We start from the raw sequence: 21,194 nt of genomic DNA on the forward strand, positions 1-21,194 counted from the left end.
AATAAAGCCCCAAGGAAGGTCCTACCCAACAGAGGTGTGAGCTGGCACCTTACTGCCGCTCAGGAAAGCGGAGATTCAGCTGTCATGACCATTTGGCATAAGAGAGATGAACTATGTGGCTCACGTTAAGAAAAGCCTATTATTGCAGTAATAGCTGAGTTGAGTGACCAGCTGATCACCTCTCATCTCTTCTGAGGTTTCACTCCCACCTCTGGTGGGCAGCCAGTCTGTGATGCTGGTCCCCGCTGCTCGCTCGTTACCTTTCCAGACGAGCACCTCTGTGTTTGCTTCCCTGCTGTCCCTCAGGCACTTGAAGAGCCCCCCAGCACGAGTCTTCCAATTAACTCCTCATTCTCATCCCAAGCCCTCTTCAAAGCTCTCCTTTGCCTCTGATGCGTACAAGCATGTGTGCCCCCTTTCCGCGACACATGCGGCTCAGCTATGTTTAGGCAGCTTGTGCACTAACACGGCTGCTGATTATGCAGGCCAACGCAGCTCTGCCGCTTCTAGAGGCCACTGCCTGACTGTATCCATCTGCTGTCTCTTCTCTTAAACCATCCACTGTGGGGAACTGGATCCATCCTTTTTACCCCGAGTTTGTCCAGTGCCTATCAAATTAGAAACCTAGGCTGCAATTTGGTTCTTAGATGTAATGGTTAAAAAAAAAAAAAAACAGCAAGAAGAAACCTTTTTGCAAGAGGAGTATCTGTGTGCAAATACGACCTCTGTAATGTTACCAAGGTCAGGCAGACCAAGGCCAATCTGCTGTGTGAGAATATAAATCAAAGCTGTCCAGGGACTGATTTCATTTACAAGGTTTGTAACCATTCTGGACAGAACAAATGTCACTTGCTTGCTTGAGCTCCTTGCTCCTCCCTCTTCCACCACCACTTCTTTGCTCCTCCACTTCCACCCAGCCCCTCCCTGCCTGGTAACTCCTCTTGACCTCCTTTGCTCTTGAAAGCAAGAGTTCTCTTCTAGCAAGAAAGCTGTGGCTCACCCATGAAAGACAGCCACGCCAGGCCTATTTATTTAAATTATGCAAAAAACCTCAACAAGTAAAATTAGCACAGGGCCACAAGTACATTCACCTGCCAGTTACCTGCCATTCATAGAACACGTCAGAATTAAAACAATAAATTCTGTAATGACTTCTCTCCTATTGCCTTCAAAGATCTGCAAAACAAACTAAGGAAAGCATCTGTAGCAAGTATTAGAGTCTGGGCACAGATCCTGTGCAATCACATGGTTTCCGTTGTGGAACTAAAAAGGCTTCTACAAGAATGTGTGAAATACACAGCCGAAATTCTCCATTTCTTTCTGTGCTCTTTGGCAGTTTGCGTGGCTAAGTTAAAGCGGCAAGTTCTGTTTCTTTAGCTGGCGGCTTTCAAAGCACAGCCCGATCTGCAAATTGAAAGAGCACAGGATTCAGCTAGCAAGCTCCCTCTCCAGTAAGTACAGAGTTAACATAATCCCACGCCAAACAACAGGTTGCTGTCTCCAAACTGGAGCCTTGAGCAGAGAGTCCAGCGGTGGCCTCGCTCCTCACAGCCATTTTGCAGCCCGTCTGCAGGTGTGCCCACTGAGCTGCAGCAGGGCTGGGCAGGGGTGCCAGAACTAAAGAAACTTCACGTTCTGGATGTTAACTTTAGTTACCATAGCCAGACAATGCTGCCAGTGGTGTGGAAGAAAAAATTGCTGTAGCCAGCTGTGCTGTTCACAGTCGGATGGTTTCTGCGTAGCTCCAAATGGTTATGGAGCCAGTAGCCTGTTGTGGCCAAGGACAGGATGATGGATGGTCTACACACACTGTCCAAGCAGGGAGAAAGGCACAAGTTCACTTCAGGGTTGTTAAAATGCAAATCTGGGTTAGTTAACAAAAGCCGAATGGAATAGAAAAGTTAGGGAAATAAACACTACTCATATGTTATATATGTGCACTACGGATTTGATCTCTGTGGTTAACACAAACATTTGACTTTGTAAGTGGGACAATTCAACAGTCTTCCTGTTTGAATAAACTGAATCAACTTCTGATATTAGCTGTGCTGTAATTACTGTCAAGCCACAAGGAGGGAAAGTAGGCTACGGCAGACAACACACAGGGCTCCGGAAGACAGCGTCGGAATGGCACTAACACGATTTTCCCTGCACACCTCTTCCATGTGACATGGGAACAAATCAGAACCTACTTTCTTTTGAACTCCAGGCTGGCAGCTATTCACAGAACAAGTAACAACTTAATAAAATGGCTTATATGGATTTTAACGGTAACTGCAGTAGCTTATCTGATGCATAAGAAAAGAGATCATCTGTTCTAACAGCAGTTTTGACGAAAGCAACATTTGAACTGTTTTAATTACATACAGAGCTGCTAAGACTGAAAATAACTTGTACTACCCAATGCAAGCATTATGTCTTCCATCTTTTCTTAATTAGTTGTGGAGCAAATTATCACTTCATCCAATGGAAAGACATCTGATTTTTCAAACTGGAATTATAGGTATGTTTAACACACAAGTATGTTATCAACCACCACCTCCTCTGTTCAGTAAGCAAAGCAAACACACAGTGCATTCCTTGAAAAATATCAGACTGCAACATAAGTAAGATGAACATAAGCTTATACAAGCCCAGAAGCTGTTGATGTAACTGCTTTCTTTGTCTTACAAAGAAAGACTGGAACCAAACCAGTGCCTGTCATATCCCTTGTATGACACTTGATGAAAACTGACTGTATTGACATATGATCTCCTTGACTTCAGATTTCAAATTTCTTTTTTTCAGAAGGAAGCATAACCAAAACATCTCAACGTTTCTATTCGGGTTCTGTCCAGCTAACTGGGCTTCACCTGACTTCACGGGTTGCTGAATCCTGTGTTAAGTGCAATAATGTTTTTAAAATAATTTAAACCCCATAAAAAAATAAAATAAAGAGCTGCAATCTGCATGTGACCAACTGTAGTAAGAACAGAAGATATGTTATTACAAATGCCTAATATATGCTTTGAAGTGAGCTGCTATGACATACGTTTCTTTACTTTCACATATCTCATATGACAGGACCAATCAGATCGAAGATCAATTTAGTCAGAGTTAATTGCATATATAATTAAGCATTCTATCAAAATGTGTGCTCTTCATAAGTCTACATCAAAGTTATGGTGGCTCCAAGGGCTAAAGTATCTGCTCTAACAGTCGGCTCGGCTCATACAAACGAGGTAGAAACGTTCCGATGGTCCAGCTCAAAGGGCGCGAGAGGCTTAGGGGGAAAAACCCGCAGCCACACAGCTGGTTTGTAGAGCTCTGACAGGGCCATCACTGTATTCCTGGCACACGCTCCTGCATCACACAAGGCATGTTTAGAAGATGATGTTATCTTTGTTGCATCTCGACCATAAATGAGAACAGGTAGTGACAGACTGCAGGATATGAGGGAGGAAGGTAGCTGTTCACAGTAACTAAAGGTGCAGAGGAAAGTGAGAAGCCAGTTAAATGAACCAATTTAGAGCCTCCGGGTTACACTTTTTTGGATATTCTTTTGAAAGCAAATCTGAGCTACATAATTCAGAATACTAATAAATTCTTACTACAAACTTTTTCTCCCTGTTTTTAAAACAGCTGAGCTTTATACCAGTTAATATAAAAAGTGTTAAAAGTTCGTGATTCTATAGAAATCAGAGCACTCAACTGGCAATTTGTATTTATCTGAGCCAGAGTAAATGTTTATACAGTATCTGCCAACATAACAAAATATGCCTGTCACTTACTACATTAAACATGATTACATACAGCTTAATTTACTGAATAGTAACTTAAGCAGACTTCAGAGGTGCACAGAATTTTATAGTGTGAATAAAGCAGGAAAAACGTCTATTCTTTTCCGCCACAAAAGTGATTGCAAAGCTTTACAATGAGCTTCCTGTTGGACTTGGAAAAAGGAAAGAACCTCAGAAAATTCTCTGTGAAAGTATTTGTGTGTGAGAGCAACAGACCAGCAGTAAAAGCCTCCAAGTCAGTAGGAAGCTGTTCCTTCAAATAATATTTAAGTGAATTAATAAACATCATTAAGGAAAGACTGACAACTTAGAACACAAAGATATCGCAATAAAGATGCATGTTTTTTCCCAAAGGGAAAAACTACAGAAAAAATGCCACACATTTACAAAGCAGTGAACAGTATTTTAGAGGAAGTTTGCTGTAATTCCTGCCCGTTATGTGAGGCATGTGTGTGTGTACATGGATAAGCTACAATACCATCTGTACAGCAAGTGCCACATATGTGAGCATTATGAACCATCATTGCTGCTGCTGCTATGCTCAGAAGTAAATGTATTCTAAGCCACGCACACATACAAATATAAATGACTTTACACACAGAGGGCCGAATTTTGCTCAAATTACTCACAGGCTAATGCCTGTGATACAGACATAATCTTGACCAGAAGTAAGAAACAACTCAAAGACTGGCAGAAACCCACTAATTTAAGACTAGCTATATTCATGCTAACAAGTGGGATATCCACCGGAACTACAATGTTTTCAATACATCAACCTAAAGCATACTTAATCTCGTTTTTCAACTCACAAAATAAAACACAATGACGATCATAAAAAACCCGACACCACAACCCTTTAAAACATAAGCATAATATCCACCTAGAAATATCTGTGTGACCTTTCATTTCCATCCAGCGCTCATAAATAATAAAGAGGGCTTTAAACCCTTTCTAATTACTCCCTGAAAGCTGCTGTATCGGTTTCTGCAGTGCTGAAACACCCCCCCCCCCGCCAAATAAAAAAAAAAAAAAGTTTCTCTGCTCTACACCTGAGCGGAGCATTGTTTTCACCGGGAGGCGAGGAGGACGGAGCGGAGCTACCCCTGCCTCTGCACGGGGATAATTCAGAACTGACTCCAGTATTTGTTTCCATCTATAATTGATGGAGAGCTTGAAACACAGCTCCCTCTGCCTCCCAGCGCCCGGCTGCTGCCGGGGAGCCCGTAAATCACGCCTCGCCGGCCGCCCGCGCCGCCGCTCCGCCGGCAGCGCCGAGCTCCCGGGTCCGGCCCGGCTCAGCCCCCGACCCAGCGCCAGCCCAAACTCACCCCGACCGCCCCGAGGCGATCTCGCTGGCGATAAACCAAACAGCTCCGCTTCGGCTCGGCTCACCGTCGTCGTCCCCCCCACCGCCCGCCGCCTCCGGCCAGCGCCGGTCCCCCCGCGGCCGCCCGCTCCGCTCGGCAGCGCCGCCGCGGCCCCGCGTACCTGCCGCTGCCCACGGCCGCCGCCCGCCGGCGGGGCTGCCTCCTCCGCCCGCTGTCCCCCGCCGGGCGCCCCATCCCGGCGCTCCGCTCGGTGCCGAGCCAGCGCGGGGGAGGCGCGCCCCGCAGAGCCCACCCCTTCCCGCCTGCCTTTTTTTTTTTTTTTTTTTTTATTTTCCCCTCCCTTTAATGTGTTTATTCTCGCCCGCCCCTCGCCGCGCTGTCCCGCCGCGCCCGGCCTCGCTCCGCCCTCCGCCTCCGCGCAAACACCGCGCCCGCGGGGCGCCGCTACCGCCGCCAACTTTTCGGTTCCCTCTCCCGCTGCCCCCGCCGCGGCTCTCACCGCACCCGGGAACGCGGCCCCCGGCGGAGCTCCGCGGCCGGCCGCGCCATGGCGGGGCGGGGGCGGCACCGCCCCGGCCGCGGCCCCCCCCCCGCCTCCGCCCTCCCCGCCGCGGGCAACGCCGGGCGCGGAGCTCCGGCAAACTTCGCCCGTAGTTTTACCCCTCCCAAAGCACCTCGATAAACCTGTCTGCCCCCCCGCCGCCGACCCCGTGCCCGTCCCGCCTCCGCAGCCGCGGAGGTAAACAGCTGGGGGGCAGCCATCAGGAAGGCGTTTTGTTCGTCGCCGACGCTTAATACAGACATTCTCATTTCTACTTCGAAAGAAAAAGTCATTGGCGAGCAATGCAATTTTGCCAGCTAATGAGATTCAATTTTGCAGACGACTACTTCGCGTGTGGTGGGGGTGAGGGCCATGGGGCGGGGGGGGGGGAAATGTCCTTGAAAGGACGTCTTTTTAAGTGACTGTCCAAAATCTCCTTAAATATTCCAGAAACAAAGGGTTTAATCCCAGAAATGAAGTCTAGGAAGTAGCTGTCACTAATTCATTTTTCTTCACGTGGAAGATAAATTAATTAAGGATTTAAGTGCCACAAAATATTTTGGATGCCGCTGCAAGAAAAAAAAAAAAAAAAGGATAACTTGCCAATGAAACTGTATCATCTGTGCTTGTTTTATGGGAAATCAGAAAATTTCTGAGTAAAAGTAACTTGGAGATGTTTGCTGGGCAAACATCTCTGTCATTCACATGCAATTCCAAAATTCTGCCCCTCAGCTCTGTTTGGGCAGGTTGCTCCCCACAGTGCTCCTGCCCCTCTGGAAGACAAGCGCTTGATACTCCCAAGCAATATTTTGGGCTGATCCTGCAGGTTTTTACGCACGCACCACTCGCAGTGGGAGCATTGCCCCTTGAGAACTGATTCATCTAAGCAAGGGCGCCAGGATTTGGCCCATAGTAAATTCTCTTTAGAGATGGTGCCAACAAAATCTCTCAGCCATGGGAATAGGACGTTTTTGGCAACTCAGCCCCTTGGCTGGCTCTCTCTGATGTTTCCTAGTGGTGACAGGCTAAAGGCGAGATCATTATGGGCTTCCTCACAGCAAACATAGCATGGCTATGTTGCACCCCAGGAGCTGCTGCCTGGTTAAAGGTGTAAGGACATAATTTTCTCTTTCTCAGGAACAGCCCTAATCTGAAAAGCATCAAAATTTGCACAGTGCATGAAAATGCTGTGATAGAGACTACTCGCTTGGTTAGGAATCAAATTGCAACCTGAGGACAAAAAAGCTTAGAGCGCCTCAAAGAGAAGGATTCGGTTCCCAGAATAGCTCTGTGGCCTTTTCACTGGAAGTCAAACACTCGGAGCAGACCCACTGTTGTGTGGATTTATAGAGGGTACGGGTACCTAGGTGCAAGCTACCCACACCAGGGCATTACAGTGTGGGATTTGCTCCTTGGATTTTTAAATGCCTGATGGTGGTGCCAGCCGTATTTCCATTCCACATCCTTTTTGTGACTGGCATGTAGAAATTACTCAGCAGTGCTGCTCGGTTATCCCTGCAGCAGGCGCATGGGAAGCATGGCACAGCCTCTGCCATCTGCTTGGGCTGTGGCCGCACACTCCCCTCTGCTCTGAGAGGGGCTGCTTGTGGGAAGGGACCTTTCTTCCCCACCATACATCCCAGCCACAAGCTGACTCAAGGCTTCCATATATCAGGATAAGAGATTAATATGGTTTAAATCTCCTTCTGCTTCAATTAGGCAGCTGACACAATGTTGAGAATCGGATCACATTCCGGTAAAGCAAAGGGTTTCAGTTTGAAGTACAGCATTTTGGAGGATTTTGGTATAGCCAAGACTAGTATCTTGTGTCTACACTAAAATATGGTAGCTTATTATAGTTTCAAAATTTGCTGCATGGCTAGAAACCACTTTATGTAAGGATTTAAAGTATGTGCACTTAGAATATGCGTGCCATGAGGGAATTACACAGCCACAGGTTTTTAAACACAAATATATGCAGGCTCCTATTGATATGATAAACTATCAGTACCATGTGCTGCAAAGCTTCTTAAATCCTCATTGACACAACAGACCACTATTGTGTCAATAGCGTGCAGATTAATGGGGTATTGTCAGGCTATTTTAGGCCTTAACTTTCATTTATCCTAAAACTTGTTCTTCATTGTAACTCTTAACCTTTGGATTCTGCCAACACATTTCTTGTCACAAATATACTAATGGAATTAAAAGAAACCTGGCTTTTAAATGTTAATTACCCCTAGAATGATTGATTTGTAAAAGAAACACATCAGCAGAATCTGAAAGTACAGAGGCACAATAAAATGGACATGGACGGAGTGTCAGCCCAAGAGCCAGGAATGCCCGAGGACCAGCTTTGGCTCCGATGAGACTGTCCCTGTGTACAGGACGGTAACGAGAGCACTTACTCAGCCTGTCTCATAGGTATAGTTTATGGATCATTCCTATTGTCTAAAGAACTTTTCACCTTCTAAGTGTTTTACAGACTTAAGCAACACTTGTTCACGAATTTGAAAATGTAAGCAAAATATTCAAAATTTACATACAGATAAAAGATCCACCATCTGTTAGTACAACAAATTGAGTTTTTGCTTCATTAAAATATGGATAATACTAAACTAATATGTATTTACACCAGACATTTCATTCTGCTTGAATGCCTCCATTAGGTTTATAACCAAGGCTGAACTGATTTCAGCAAACGCAACCGTTGATTAAAATCACTACTTCAGCCACACGGTGATTTGGTAGGAAAGGGCAAGTGCGCACAGTGCGGGGCAGTTTGCATGTTTGGGAAACCACCTTCAGAGCAGGGCTGCCCAGGAAAGTTTGCTCAAACAGCGCATCCCTAGGAAATACCAAGTGCTGAGGAAAATGGTATTGATGGTTTCCCTCTGCCTGAGCCAGAGCTGAATCAGTGACTCAGCACACTAACGCATGGACACGATGGCTTCTGAATGAAATGTGAAACTGATATTTTGAGGACATGTTAATTTAAGCTGTGTCATTTCCAATAAAAACAGCAAACATCAGTTACAAAGGATGGTCAAATCACAGTAGTGCCAAGACTTGATGATGTTATATCCTAAAAGTCATTATATTTTAGCTAAATATTTCCCTCTTTGCATCTTTTTTTTTTCCTCCAAAAAGCACTACATTTCATCAGTGCGTACAGACATCTGCCAACTGCATGGCGTTGTATAGAGGAATTGGCAGGTAATTTAATATGGATTAGATATATAATTTCCAATGAAGTAGACCTGCACAGTTTTTATATTCACTGTCCTTAAATCTAAGTTGCAAAGTGCGGATGTTATGACTTACCTCGACTGTAATTAAGTTTGATAATAAAAGAGAGTAGAATTTATTTATTATGGGTGCATAAAATTAGCTGGACAATTTAAGGTGCTATTCAATAAGTAATGCTCCCATAGCAGGGGTAAATATTAGTCTGCCTAACAGTATTAGTATTAACAACGTAGAAAAGTTATTTTCATACAGCCCTGGTTTTATGTGCCTTCGTGCCTTCTCAATATCTGGGGAGCCATTGCACAGGGCAGGGCAGGCATGTATAGTATGTGAATAAATGTAGAACAATTTCCAAGAAGAACAGGCTTTTCATCTCTATCGATTGGTGAGGAAGTCTCTCCTTTGGATTTTAAGAACATAAATGTAGAAAATAGGAAGCTCAAGCTATAATGCTTCACAGCTCATCACCAGAACAGGGTTAGAGCCACATAAGCTGAAAGTGATCGCTCATTAAGGTACTCCACTGTTAACCTGCACAATGCAGAATTCCATGTTTTCTAATGCTCACCTCCATTAGATGGATGCCTACTGTTCCTGGCTTTAGCATCCAGTCTCCATGAAACCTTATTGTAGTTATTGTCCTATTTGTAGCCACTTATTCACTCCCATCCCCCGTGGTTTAGATCCCAAGAAGATGGGTCTTTAATCTGCCTGGAGTGCATTTAGATCCTATCCCTGTTCATCACCCTAAACCTTGTTGCCTGGGGAAATACAGGTGAAAATCCCAGCGTTTGGCTGGCAAAGCAATAAAACTGAGCCAGCCATTTTCCTTCTCTGAATCCTGAGCTTGTAGCAGTATCAACGCAAGTCAGAAGTGAGACATTTCAGAACATTGTCGCTCATGATTTACACCAATAGTCTAAAAATAGCAAATTGCTAATATAACAAGGCTGTGCTGTGTTGATACAGGCAAATAATTGGTTATAAGTCAAGTACTGTATAAAGAGCGGTAAGTTTAAGGAAAGACATCATAATTTTATCCCTGTAAATAGTATCCAATTCAGGTAGCACCTCAGTGTAGTTCTTTACAATGCTTAAAGGAAAGAAAATAATTTTCTCTTACTTTCCAAATGATGTGAAACTCCCCTTTTCACCCTTGTCAGTTCTCAGAAAATTATAGGAGGTGCTTTTAAGCGATTAGCATTTTGTAAAATATAGGAAGACACAAAACAGTTTCAATACTTTCTTTTAGGATCTTCTTGGATATGCTATGTTGAGAGTTGTTTTTAAAGTATTTCTGACTGTCAAAACTTCAATTTAACATCACTGTTCTCTCTTTTTTATATCTTTATAATCTGCCCCCTCATTTAGAGGGATGTGTAGAAATCTCGGGTTGTATGCCTGTCACTTGAAGGCGTAGTGATAATTTTCTGCTAACACTGATGGGCTGTGCATCCGAACTTGGCAACTTTACTCTGGCTCTGCATAGGATCAGCATCTGCATATGCTTCCACTCATCATTTATCTTTCTGGCTGGTGTAAGAAATGGGTCCAGACTGCTATTCCATGCCCACCCACGATCATCTGACATCAGTTTACGTTGAGAAGCATACAGAACACTATCTCTATATTGAATATTTAAGTGATAAATCTAATAGCTGCTCTCAGTTCTTACTTAGGTGAAAGTCTGACTGAAATTCAATACGTTGGCTCTCCAATTCCCCCATCTAGCCCTGGGGAGGTAGAGGAGATGTGCCAGTAATTAATAAAAATAATTGGAAAACAAATAATTTTTTTTTATGCTTTGGCAGTATACTGCATGGGTCAGCCAGCGGGGATCACATGGGATCCTGCGCAGATGAACCTGAGGCAGTGGAAGGCCAGAAATTCCTCCTCTGCTGAGGCTGCAGGACTGGCAGAGAGAACCCCATGTCAGCAAAGATGGAAGAGACACAGACACAATGCTTGTAATGTGTTGTCCTGAGTATTTTACGACTTGAAATGTGCTTAAAGTGAAATCTGGATGACTGTATGTCAAAGCTAATAAAAGGGATTCAAGCAACAAACAAAACTGGGCACAGTCTTGCAAAACTGGTCTTTCCTGCCTGCAAGATCCCCATCAGACTTAACTTTGAAAAAACAACTCTTTCAGGCTAACAGTTCTGGCCATGGCACTTTCCTGCAAAGATCACTGCAATAGTAAAACGTGATTAATTCCTCGTCCTTGCAAAAGAATAGTCTTGTGAAAAAAAATCCCAGAGAGGGACAGATGTACAGGGCAGAGAGCTGAGGACAGAAAAGCCAAGCTGAAGGCATTGCCATGATGCCTTCTGGGGCCAGGTATAGAGTGGTAGGTGTTGCTAACTCCCCTCAGCACTTTAAACATCTCCAGGAATCACTGAAAGCAAAAACCCTCCATTTTCTGTACAATGATTAGCTTTTCAGTTGGGTATATTACATCACCTATCATTTGATGGGGAATTCATTTCAAACGTCTAAGGTAATATCAACAAAATACTGTAATTAGATTTAATGGCATACTTCCAAGATTAATAGGCGATCTTCCTCACAGCCTACAATTTTAATTTCCAAAATTTCATTTGTCATACTGCTACTCAGTCAGTACAGATTTACCATCCGCAGTGTTTACCTACACTTTTCCTCACTAGTAGTAAAATGTGCTGCCTTTTTCAGGCATAGACAGATGAAAAGACGCATTAGTAACAAATCTATGTTCATGGCATATAGTCACAAGATGACAAGACACTTAATGTTATCTATTTATATTATACATAGCAACTTCTGTTACACAAAATCACTTTTCAGTCCCATTTTAGGGGATTACCTAATCCTGTAATTGATTCTGTGTGATGAGTCCCCCTTGCCCTATGGAGACCCAGTGACCTTCAGAACAGGAACAGGCCTGAAAACATTCTATTATTTCACTGTTATTTATGTGTAAATTACAAGATAATGTAGGATGGAAACAGATGATAATTTTATCTTTTTATTTACTTCACAGGGCTCAGACTTTAAGTGTTTTATGTCCTGGCACAGAAGAAAAATTACTCCCTATCAGTAAGAATGACCAAAGACAAGACTGATGTTTTCTTTAAGGTAAATCAAATATTCTCTTAGAAATTTAGCCAATCATACAGGTTCCCAAGCAGCTCAGAGCTACAGCAAAGCTACTATCTACTGTAACTGTCACATCCCAAAACCTGCAGTTAAGGGGTGAGGCAATTGCTCACTGGTTATAAATACCAGCAGATTAGTTTATCTATAGATTAGTATCACATTACTCATTCCAGAGCCCATAAAATCCAACATGAATCATTTTGGCTTCGTATACTGACAATCAAATCCTACACAAAGGTGAGTCCACAGGTACCAGCTGGTGACATTTTACAGTCATGGAGGTTTCAGTATTACAGAAAACAAGCAATTAGGCATGCATGCATGTATAAACTCACACAGACACATCCACAGACACACATAAACCTTGCTCCTTCGCTGTCCCACCAAATATAACTCCATGGATTAAGGCCTTAAATATGACTCTAAGAGTGTAATTCAGTACAGTCTGAATCTCCCTTGGGCAAGCCTGAGGTAGCTCCTTGGGCTGTCACAGCTAAGCAGCTGTCCAGCCTACCACTGACTCAGGAGCCAAAAACCTGCCTCATTTGGGTGACAGTAGAACAGTTGTAAAGGATCAGACAGACAGTATTCACGGTTGATGGAGGGAGGGTGCTTAGAAAATAGTTAATACCAGTAATTACTAAGAATAGAAAGGTAAACAAGCTGCTGGTAAATTTGTATCTGCTTGAACTCTGAAATAAAGCCTTACCACATTTCTCCAGTGCATTCCTATCCAGCAAGAGGGTAGGCTTTCATCATAGGTTTGACGACAGATGATCAAACTATTTACTTTTACCTCTGTGACACATACAGAAAGTTCATAGCCCACACACAATCACTAATGACAGTAGTTGCTGCCTTTGGCATGTTAACTTGAGTTTCTGTTTAGTGTATGCCTCTTGACATCTCAGTATCTGACTTTAGCCTAGGATATTTTGTTCTTGAGATGTAGGTGGATACCGTCAATTATTTTTTCAACACTTATGGTCTTATCTAATATTACAGTTTGTTTGAAAAAATGACTTCTAGCTTTGATAAACCTCAGTGTTTCTTCTTGTGTGCTAGCTGTGGGCTGCAAAATCCTTTCTACTGAGTAGCCATAGCAGAGCCATCTATGAAAGGTTTGCTTTTCTCTGTTCTGTGCTTTGCATGTTCGTGCAGAAGAAAATTTCCACTTACAGAAGGTGAGTGAGTACAATTGTTATTCTCTATGTACCACATTATCAAAACTAAGAGGCAAAAGTGAGTGCAGGTGACTTTGATCCTTTGTTACTGCTACTCCTTCACCCCCAGGAACATTTGAAATGCTGCACCGCATCTGAGAGCCACTCTCATATTACTGATCCTGGGACACATCTTTCTACCTTTCTTTGGTGGGTGCAAAATGACATATTTTCACCTTTGAGGTGACAGTAGGTGACAATGAGATACGTGGCCCATTTCATCCCCACGTTGTTTCACTGATCACAGTCTGCCAGCTGCCTGTATGACTCTGCATGTCAGCCCACTAATCTTGAGTGATGCAAAGCTCCACGGAGTCTGGGGAAATACCATTGTCTGTGACAAGTCATGCAGGAAACAGTCATGCAAAAGGAGCTGTCAGGGAGGAGGCTTGGTTTAGAAGAGGGGTGTGTGGGGGGTCAAAAGTGTAGAAAGCCCTTTAGATCCAAGGCAACATAAATTAGCTATTCTATCCCACAAAATCTCCTATTTGCAGCACATACTGCAAGAATTAATGTATCAAAAATATACAACAAAGAAGCAACCAGTGATCAAGTTATTACTAAATCCTCTAAATGGTGCTTGACTTGGAAAAACAGGGTCAGGTAAGAATGCCAACACTATTATCTGATATGGCCATCAAAAAAAGTAAGCCATGACATCTCCATTCTTGGCAAAGCACAGAGACTGCTGCGGGTGCTCTGTTACCTCTGCTGCTTGGAGTGATGCAGTCGTAGCTGCTGTGTCTGTTAGCTACAGATCTCCTCTTTTCTGTGTCTTTATGGATAAGAGGAGGGCACTAAAAGTGGTTCTCTATTTGGGAAGCAATGGAAGAAACAGTATTTGTGGCTCCAGCCAAAGTTTTCCAGCTCCTTTTTTAGATTGGACTTTTTAAAATTATTTGCATAACAAGGTGCCAGGATTTTAGCAGCCATATTATGGCAAATAAATCATGTTATAATAAACTCTCTATTGTCCAGTAGCCAAAGATAACAACAGGTTATTCTCAGCTTTCCTACCAAAAACTGTTTCAGAGTTGGATATTTTATCTGAGTACTTCAGATGCTGCCTGAATAACTTCCTGTGTTCAGAAGAATCTCAGTGATTGTTTATTTTGTTCATACGTACTTTGCATGCTGATGGAGAATGCCTAGTTGGTCCTTTCTCTCCCTGTTACCATTAGCCGTATGTGTGCATCAGGCCAAGAGCTCAACACTAAAACAGAGAGGGATGGAAAGGTTTCCACCTTGTGTAGCCAGACCATACAGAATCACTCTCCATATGTGGTATGGGGGATCCAGCTGCGTGAAGTGCAGGCTTAGCTGGCACCCTGCCACCCGGCAAGTCACCCTGCACTGCCCCAGGCTCAGAGTGCACTGCCAGGTAGGACAGTGCTTTGTCCTGGCAGAGCGATGAAGAAGGGAGCGGAGTTGGGGGAAGATGGTAGAGGCAGAGAGGGGAGAAAGCAGACTGTCCAGTGCTCAGCCAGGTGACAGGTGATTTTGAGGTCAGAGCCACGGTCAAGCTCAGACTCCCATTATATCACGTTGCCAAGACTCAAGCTCAGGTGAGCTTTGGACATGTCAGAAGAGATATATTAGGCCATATTACTCCTTACTACAGACCTAAGTGAGTAGCTGTCTGCAAGGTGGATCATATATCATTCCTGCCCATCAGTAATGTCATGGCGCTGATGTCAGGCTGTCAATTTAGATTCAAAATCCTTCCTAGAAGGATCAGGATAGCACGTGTGAACGTGTTCCTGGGGTTGCTGGCCATCTGGGCTGCTCTTAAAGCCATGTGGTTTTACACCCTGCCCACATTTCAGGCATCCTGTATCCAAAACGTCACCAGAGAGAACTGTGTGCGTTAACTTGCTCTCTGATCTACACCCCTTCAGGGACTTTTGACAGAGCCAAAGTCTATGTTTTCCCTAGGATCTTCAAAGCCCTTTCAGAAAAGACCTGATGACAGAAAGCCTGTTGATTTTCATTGGGACTGCATGAAGATCCCTCTTTTCTCCCAGTTGCCAAAGGAAAAAAACATGAACTATATTTTTCAAATGTCATCCTGGGGAGCCAACCCTCAAACTCTTCCTCACATATAAAATGTCCTGGCAGGATTACCATATAATATCCATTGCAGCAGTGGAAAATATCAAAGGATCATGGTTTAAATTAAACAAAAAAGCACCCTTTCTTGTCTCAAAAAAGACATTGTTCCTATTCCTCTTTTTCCATTCTTACCTGAATATTGCCATGCAGTTTGGTAAAGTGGGATTAAGTAGCCACAATAATCACCCCCATGCAAGGCCAGCAAGTGCAAATGGAAGCAATCACTTTACTTTTTAGCCCAAACCTTCTGTTACTGTAGCAAATGAGATTTTTTTGCAGCTGACTAACAGAAGCCGATTTAGGCCCTTTGCACTTGCTGCCAGCAAGTGTTCCCACTCCAAAAATAGCCTATTGAAGAAAGAAGTGTCAGTTGCTGTCTTCAACAGGCTGCTTTCTAAACCCATTGTTAGAAGGCACCTACTTCAAATGAAACCTGGCATGTCACCACGTCGGTGGGCAAAGTGCCATTCTAACAGATGGGCAGTGGGTAGCAGTGCCAGTGATTCAGTCTCTATATCAACCTTGAGTAACAAGGTTGTATTCCCATCTGAGAACGTCAAAGCCTGTAGCTGTGCTCTACTGTAACCTGTGTCCTTACATGCGCTGCTGTCCCACCACATCTACAGAGTATTTAAAAAGTTTCCATTTGATTTTGAGCCCATAATGCTCTGCTTGACCAGGCACCAGGTTTAAATTTTGGATGGGTGAGCCTGGCCTGCTATGCTCTGCAATGAAGGTGTGGGCAGGGCCATGTGAGTGGTTCTTGTCTTTCAGTGCCTTTCTCCCCACTGTGGCATTTCCCAGCAGGTATGTGGGAAAACACTTCAGGATGCTGTAGTTGTGGCAAAATCTTCCAGAAAAACCTCAACAGCTGTGGCAACAGTGAGGAACCGCAATGTAGGTATATCTGACTCAGGCTGTAGGAGTCCAGCACAGGGTTAATCTCAGTGCTCAGGTCCTCCTACATTTAGCGTAAGCATATGCGCAAGTATCAGGTGGTAAGAGCAGTTCTGCTCTCATTTTGTACTAGTCTCAGAAATCCCCACACTCTCAAGTGCGTCACAAGAGCATCAGGCCTTGATGAACTGGGATTCATATGCCACAGCCTCATGAGACTAATATGGCAATGAAATCTCCACCTTTCAATGCATCTTGTGCAAAAAACCCCTCAGCTTACTAGTGAAATGCCAGCCCGTGTGTGGAGACTTTATCTCCGTTCTTCTGTAGTACCTATTTGTATTAGATGTGTTACAGAGAGACACAAATTAATGCATGTAAACTGTATCTGCATCTTTTCAAAATCCCCTCTTATATGTCCCATGAAGCTATTAGTTTAGCTATCACTAGATATTAAAATTTAAAAGGGTCACTAAATGCATACTGCTAGAAGGAAACAACATTAGTTACACATTACCAGAACAAAACTAAATTAAGAAACAGCTCATTTCCTTTGTAGCATCAATATTTTACTCAGCCATAGCCTGGATGCTTGTACTCACAAAAAGGAATTAATCATTCATGTGCTAATGTACATCCATTATTTTTAAATCATCACTTAAGTAATCATTTTTGCGTGTGCTCAGATGGGTGATGCCTGCTTATGAAAGTGCAGGAAAAATCAATACAAATTACATAAAATTTAAAAGGTGGATATCTGTGAAACAGATGCAAAAGAGTCCTCCACGCGGTAAAATTGTAATCAGATTTCTGTAAAACTCTGTTAGTGAGTCATAATTTGAAAAAGATGCTGGTCTAATGCTAAACTTATTTATATGCCATGCTACCCTCTTTATTTTGGTGCAAGCATAGACAATGCAGTTCATCACAGATTCTCTCTTAAAACCTGCATAAAACTGAAACAACAAAAGCTTTACTGCCATTTAATTTGGTACTGCCATTTCCAAGAGTTTGTTTACCGAGAATTGCAGTGCTCATATCATAACATCATCTGTGTCTGCACGTCAGGGAGGTTCCCAAAACCTTTCACAAAGCGAGGTGCAGGAAGACTCGTAGAAATTCTTCCACCTGCAGCATGCACAGGGCGCCCCGCTTGCATTGCATGTTGCACACCAAGTGTGGGAAACAAGGCACCGTGGTTCAGCCAAACCAGAATTTTCCTCTCCCACAAGTGTCACACAGCCTTTAACATCTACCCAGTACAGATCACAATAATCAAAGTCTCGTTTTCCCTCCTCCCTGAAATGGACTAACTGTATCTCCTGGGTTGGATTTGCTGCTGCCTTGGGCTTGTCATTCATACCCATGGAAAGTGCTTACAAATCAAGAGCCCTGCTTTACTCAGATGTTAATTACAGCTACTTTACTCAGACGTAAATGTCTATCTAAGGTGCAAAGTAGCGAAGAACAGCAGTTAGTGCTGGCTGCATATAAGAAGAGTTAAGATGGTCCTACTAGATTGGAGTCCACAGTCCCATGGAAATTAAATAATCTTTTGCTGAAAGTGTGATTGCTTCTTTTGGACTACCCATGTCAGGGAAAGAATATGGCAAAGCTTTTAGATCCCTGGAAGTACAATGAATTTCACAGAAGAGCAGCATAATACTTGAAGCAGAATTGGTGTAGCAGTGCTGTAGTTTTTTTCTTCTATTGCTTCAGTAATTTTATGGTGATCTACTTTGATGACAATTTAAGGGAGCTCTATGTTTATGAGGCAATAACAAAATCTTCTGTAAAATAAAGTCCAAGGCCGAGTTGTCTATTAATATATGGTATGGCTTCTTGTGAATTAATAGAGATGAGCTGGAACAATGCTCAGGAGAAACCAAGAGACAGTGTGTACTTTGACTTCAAGATGGGAAGACTTGGCTTCCTTTTTCAGCTAAGACCTGACATTCTCAGTCTGTGAAATGGAGAGAATGATCCAGCAGGCGATACTTCCATTTTGCAGCAGCTTCTGAGGCTTAGTAGTGGGTTCCCACTCAGGTCTGCACCAAAAGCAATTCTTTCAGATATTTCATTTTGAATAAAGGCCTTCTCTTTCTTTTTTCCTCCTCTCTTTACCTTCTTCCTAGATCCAGATCTTTTCCAGCTAATTTTTTTGTGAAAACCAGTGCATTTCTTTGAACTGTTTCTCCCTAACCAAAACATGATACTTCCAGCCAGCTCATCTGCAAATGTCACTGAGTATATAGCAAAAAAAGCACAAAAGTATAATCAGCTTACTGTAATGGATAACAGAAGCACCATAAACTGACCATGGTTCAGAGATGTATTGTAAATAACTGTATTTTAGACTGCAAGGAACTGAGAATTTAACTTTTCTTTTGGAGAAGTACCTGGTGAAGCTGGGTGTGGCCACAGTTTAGGGACTCCCTGAGGAGCACGCAGGAGTTCAGTACACGCTGTGTAGGTACCAAACCAAGCACACAATTTACATCCCCTGGCAGTGCAAAGCAACCAGTTACTACAGTCCAGCACGCAGATATGAGTCCATAACCTTAGAGAATTGGATTGGATACATTTATTTAATTTCAGCCTAATTAAGTGACAGTGCATGGTCATGAGCAGTATACGAGGCAAAAACAGTTGCCAGATGTCTGAAAGACACTGTCAGTTAACTGTGCAGGACAAGCACTCTTGCAACTACACAAACAGTTAAATAAATACGGATTTTATAGTTCTTCCCACTTTTATCAAATTCATCTCTTGTCCAGGCCTACAACAAGAGGGAGGGAGGTAAACGAGAGAGCAAGGAGCTGCTCAACCGCAGTGAGTGCCATCTGGGTGAGTGGAGAACGGGCTCTTCTAAAACAGATGCATTTGGGTTACTGGAGGCGACACAGGTTCTTTGCATGAACCATCTGCATGGAGCTACCTGACCACTTAAGATTAGAGTTGCCGTTTATAAGAATGTAAAGGTTGACCTATAATAATTTCCTTTTCTGGGTGTCTGAAGGACTAAGTGGGTCTTTTCCCAATTCAGGAACGGCAGGTTGGCTGTGGATGACTCAAGAGGAGAGATTCAGCTTTCCCAGTGCCTAGGGGCCTCCAGTGCAGAGGGGAAGCCTTGCAGAGAAACCAGAGTGGGAGCTCGCACAAATGTAGAGAATTGCCCCAAACCTATGTGTGTGCATCCACTGTCTCAAAACACACACACGCACCTTTTTTGCCTTTTCTCAAATTCAGCAAAGTGTAAGTGTCCTGAAATGTACTTCATATGATGTGAAGGATAAAAATGTCTCTCTCTCGCTTGTGACAGTTTATTGCTAATGCGGGCAGGTGATTCATCAGTGGATGAAATGAGATTTTCAAGTTCTTTTAAAATGATGAGGTAGTTTTCAGAGCTCACACAGTTTGTGACTAGATACATGATATATGAATATATTTGACAAATAATGTATTTGACAAGTTTTAAAAACATTTCTGACTAATTGCTTTTATTACTCATAAATCCTGAAAGGGAAATAGCAAGATAAGATTGTAGTTTACAGTTTGTTTTTTTCTAGTCTCTCTCTTGTCATAGCCCAGTAAAAGGGATGGCAATGTAAACACTGGATCCGTGTCTCCCCATGATTTTTCTTTAGTTTATTGTTGATTTTCTTTCTTCAAGCTAGACTCAACCTTGCAAGTGAAACTAGACAGGAGATTGGATAGTTTCAAACTTCACTTTACAGTTTCATAATTGACTGGTGCAATTATGATTGCTTTCAGCGCTGTGTGACTTTTTACAGCACTTTGACTGATTTTTTGTTTTGATTTCATTGTAAACCAGGCCTTCGTTTCCATCTATTCCTTACTGGGTCCCATTCAGAAATACAATTTTCAGGATTACATTTTCCTATTAAAGGCTTGATTGAAAGATGGATTCAGGGCTCAGACACATGCTCACTTAACAAAGCAGATGCAGCAGTTTCCTCAAGCTGTTTGTTACCACCTGCTTGTCAGACGTTCTATCCCGCCAAGGAGTGGATGGAGAAGACCATGTGAGCGTTTGATAGCTGCTTCAGTGCAAAGTCTTGTGGCTTAGTTAAATTCCCTGGGTATGTTCCTTTTCATCTGCAGATGGCTAAGGCTTGGACATGAATTTAAGGCCCACTGACATAGACTGGAGGTATTAATGGTCTAAGCAGTTTTCCTGATTGAGACCAGAGTTTCCAGTTCTGTGATGAGATAAGCCAGAGGACGTCCAAACCTGTCCCAGGCAGCCGCTGGGGTTCTCCTTGGGCAAAGGAGTGTGCCAGCACCAGTGCTGGTGCAGGACCAGGTGCTCAGGCTGAGCATACACATCCCCTCCTGTGTGCTGATGCTCATTACTAAGCCCAGCTGCTTTTTACCGCCCCTCTGCCAACTGTTGCTGCCCCGTAACTCTGCCGGCAGAATGGATCATGTGCCTCTTCCCCGTGCTCTCTGGGCAAAATCAGGCAGCTGGCTTAACCACCTGCTTAAACTATTTCAACCTAATGTAGTTTTAAATTCATGACAGCCTAGAGGAAAAACAAGGAGAAGTCTTGGAGAGACCATTCTGCTGAATAGATGTGGGGAAATTTTTGACACTGGACTGGTAACTGGGAAAAGTAAAGCAGTGATGTCTTAAACCACAGTAATGGTTTGTTAACTGATATTGTGGGTTTACAACCTCTTCTCTGGGACTACTAGGCGGCCAGAGAGAGAGAGAGAGGTTACACTCAGATGTAAATCTCTGCAAGATCAGCACGTACACAGCCTTCACAAACCTGCTCATGCAGCCTGCGTATAAGCCTACAAGGAGTGGTTGATTCAGGTTTTTCTTAGTAACACAAATATGTTTTTTGGAACTTAAGCTTTGGAACTTAATGCAATCTGCTAAACTATCTTTCATTAAAAA

General features: G+C 43.2%; 1 protein-coding gene across 28 annotated transcripts in view; it reads right to left on the reverse strand.

The window, feature by feature from the left end:
- SEMA6D (semaphorin 6D) overlaps positions 1 to 21,194 on the reverse strand; it is a 686,608-nt gene that overhangs the window by 26,341 nt on the left and 639,073 nt on the right. For 4 of the 28 annotated variants that reach the window (XM_074600730.1, XM_074600733.1, XM_074600729.1 and 1 more), the window contains exon 1: positions 5,268 to 5,393. The exons of 17 other annotated variants lie outside the window; for them this stretch is intronic. The gene's annotated coding sequence lies outside the window, so the exon portion shown is untranslated. Of the gene's footprint in view, positions 1 to 5,107; positions 5,394 to 5,611; positions 5,648 to 21,194 lie in introns of those variants that run through there. 7 more of the 28 variants (XM_074600707.1, XM_074600704.1, XM_074600705.1 and 4 more) reach the window with 4 other exon arrangements.

The sequence above is a fragment of the Larus michahellis genome, chromosome 9 (assembly GCF_964199755.1).
Source record: "Larus michahellis chromosome 9, bLarMic1.1, whole genome shotgun sequence".
NCBI lineage: Eukaryota > Metazoa > Chordata > Aves > Charadriiformes > Laridae > Larus > Larus michahellis.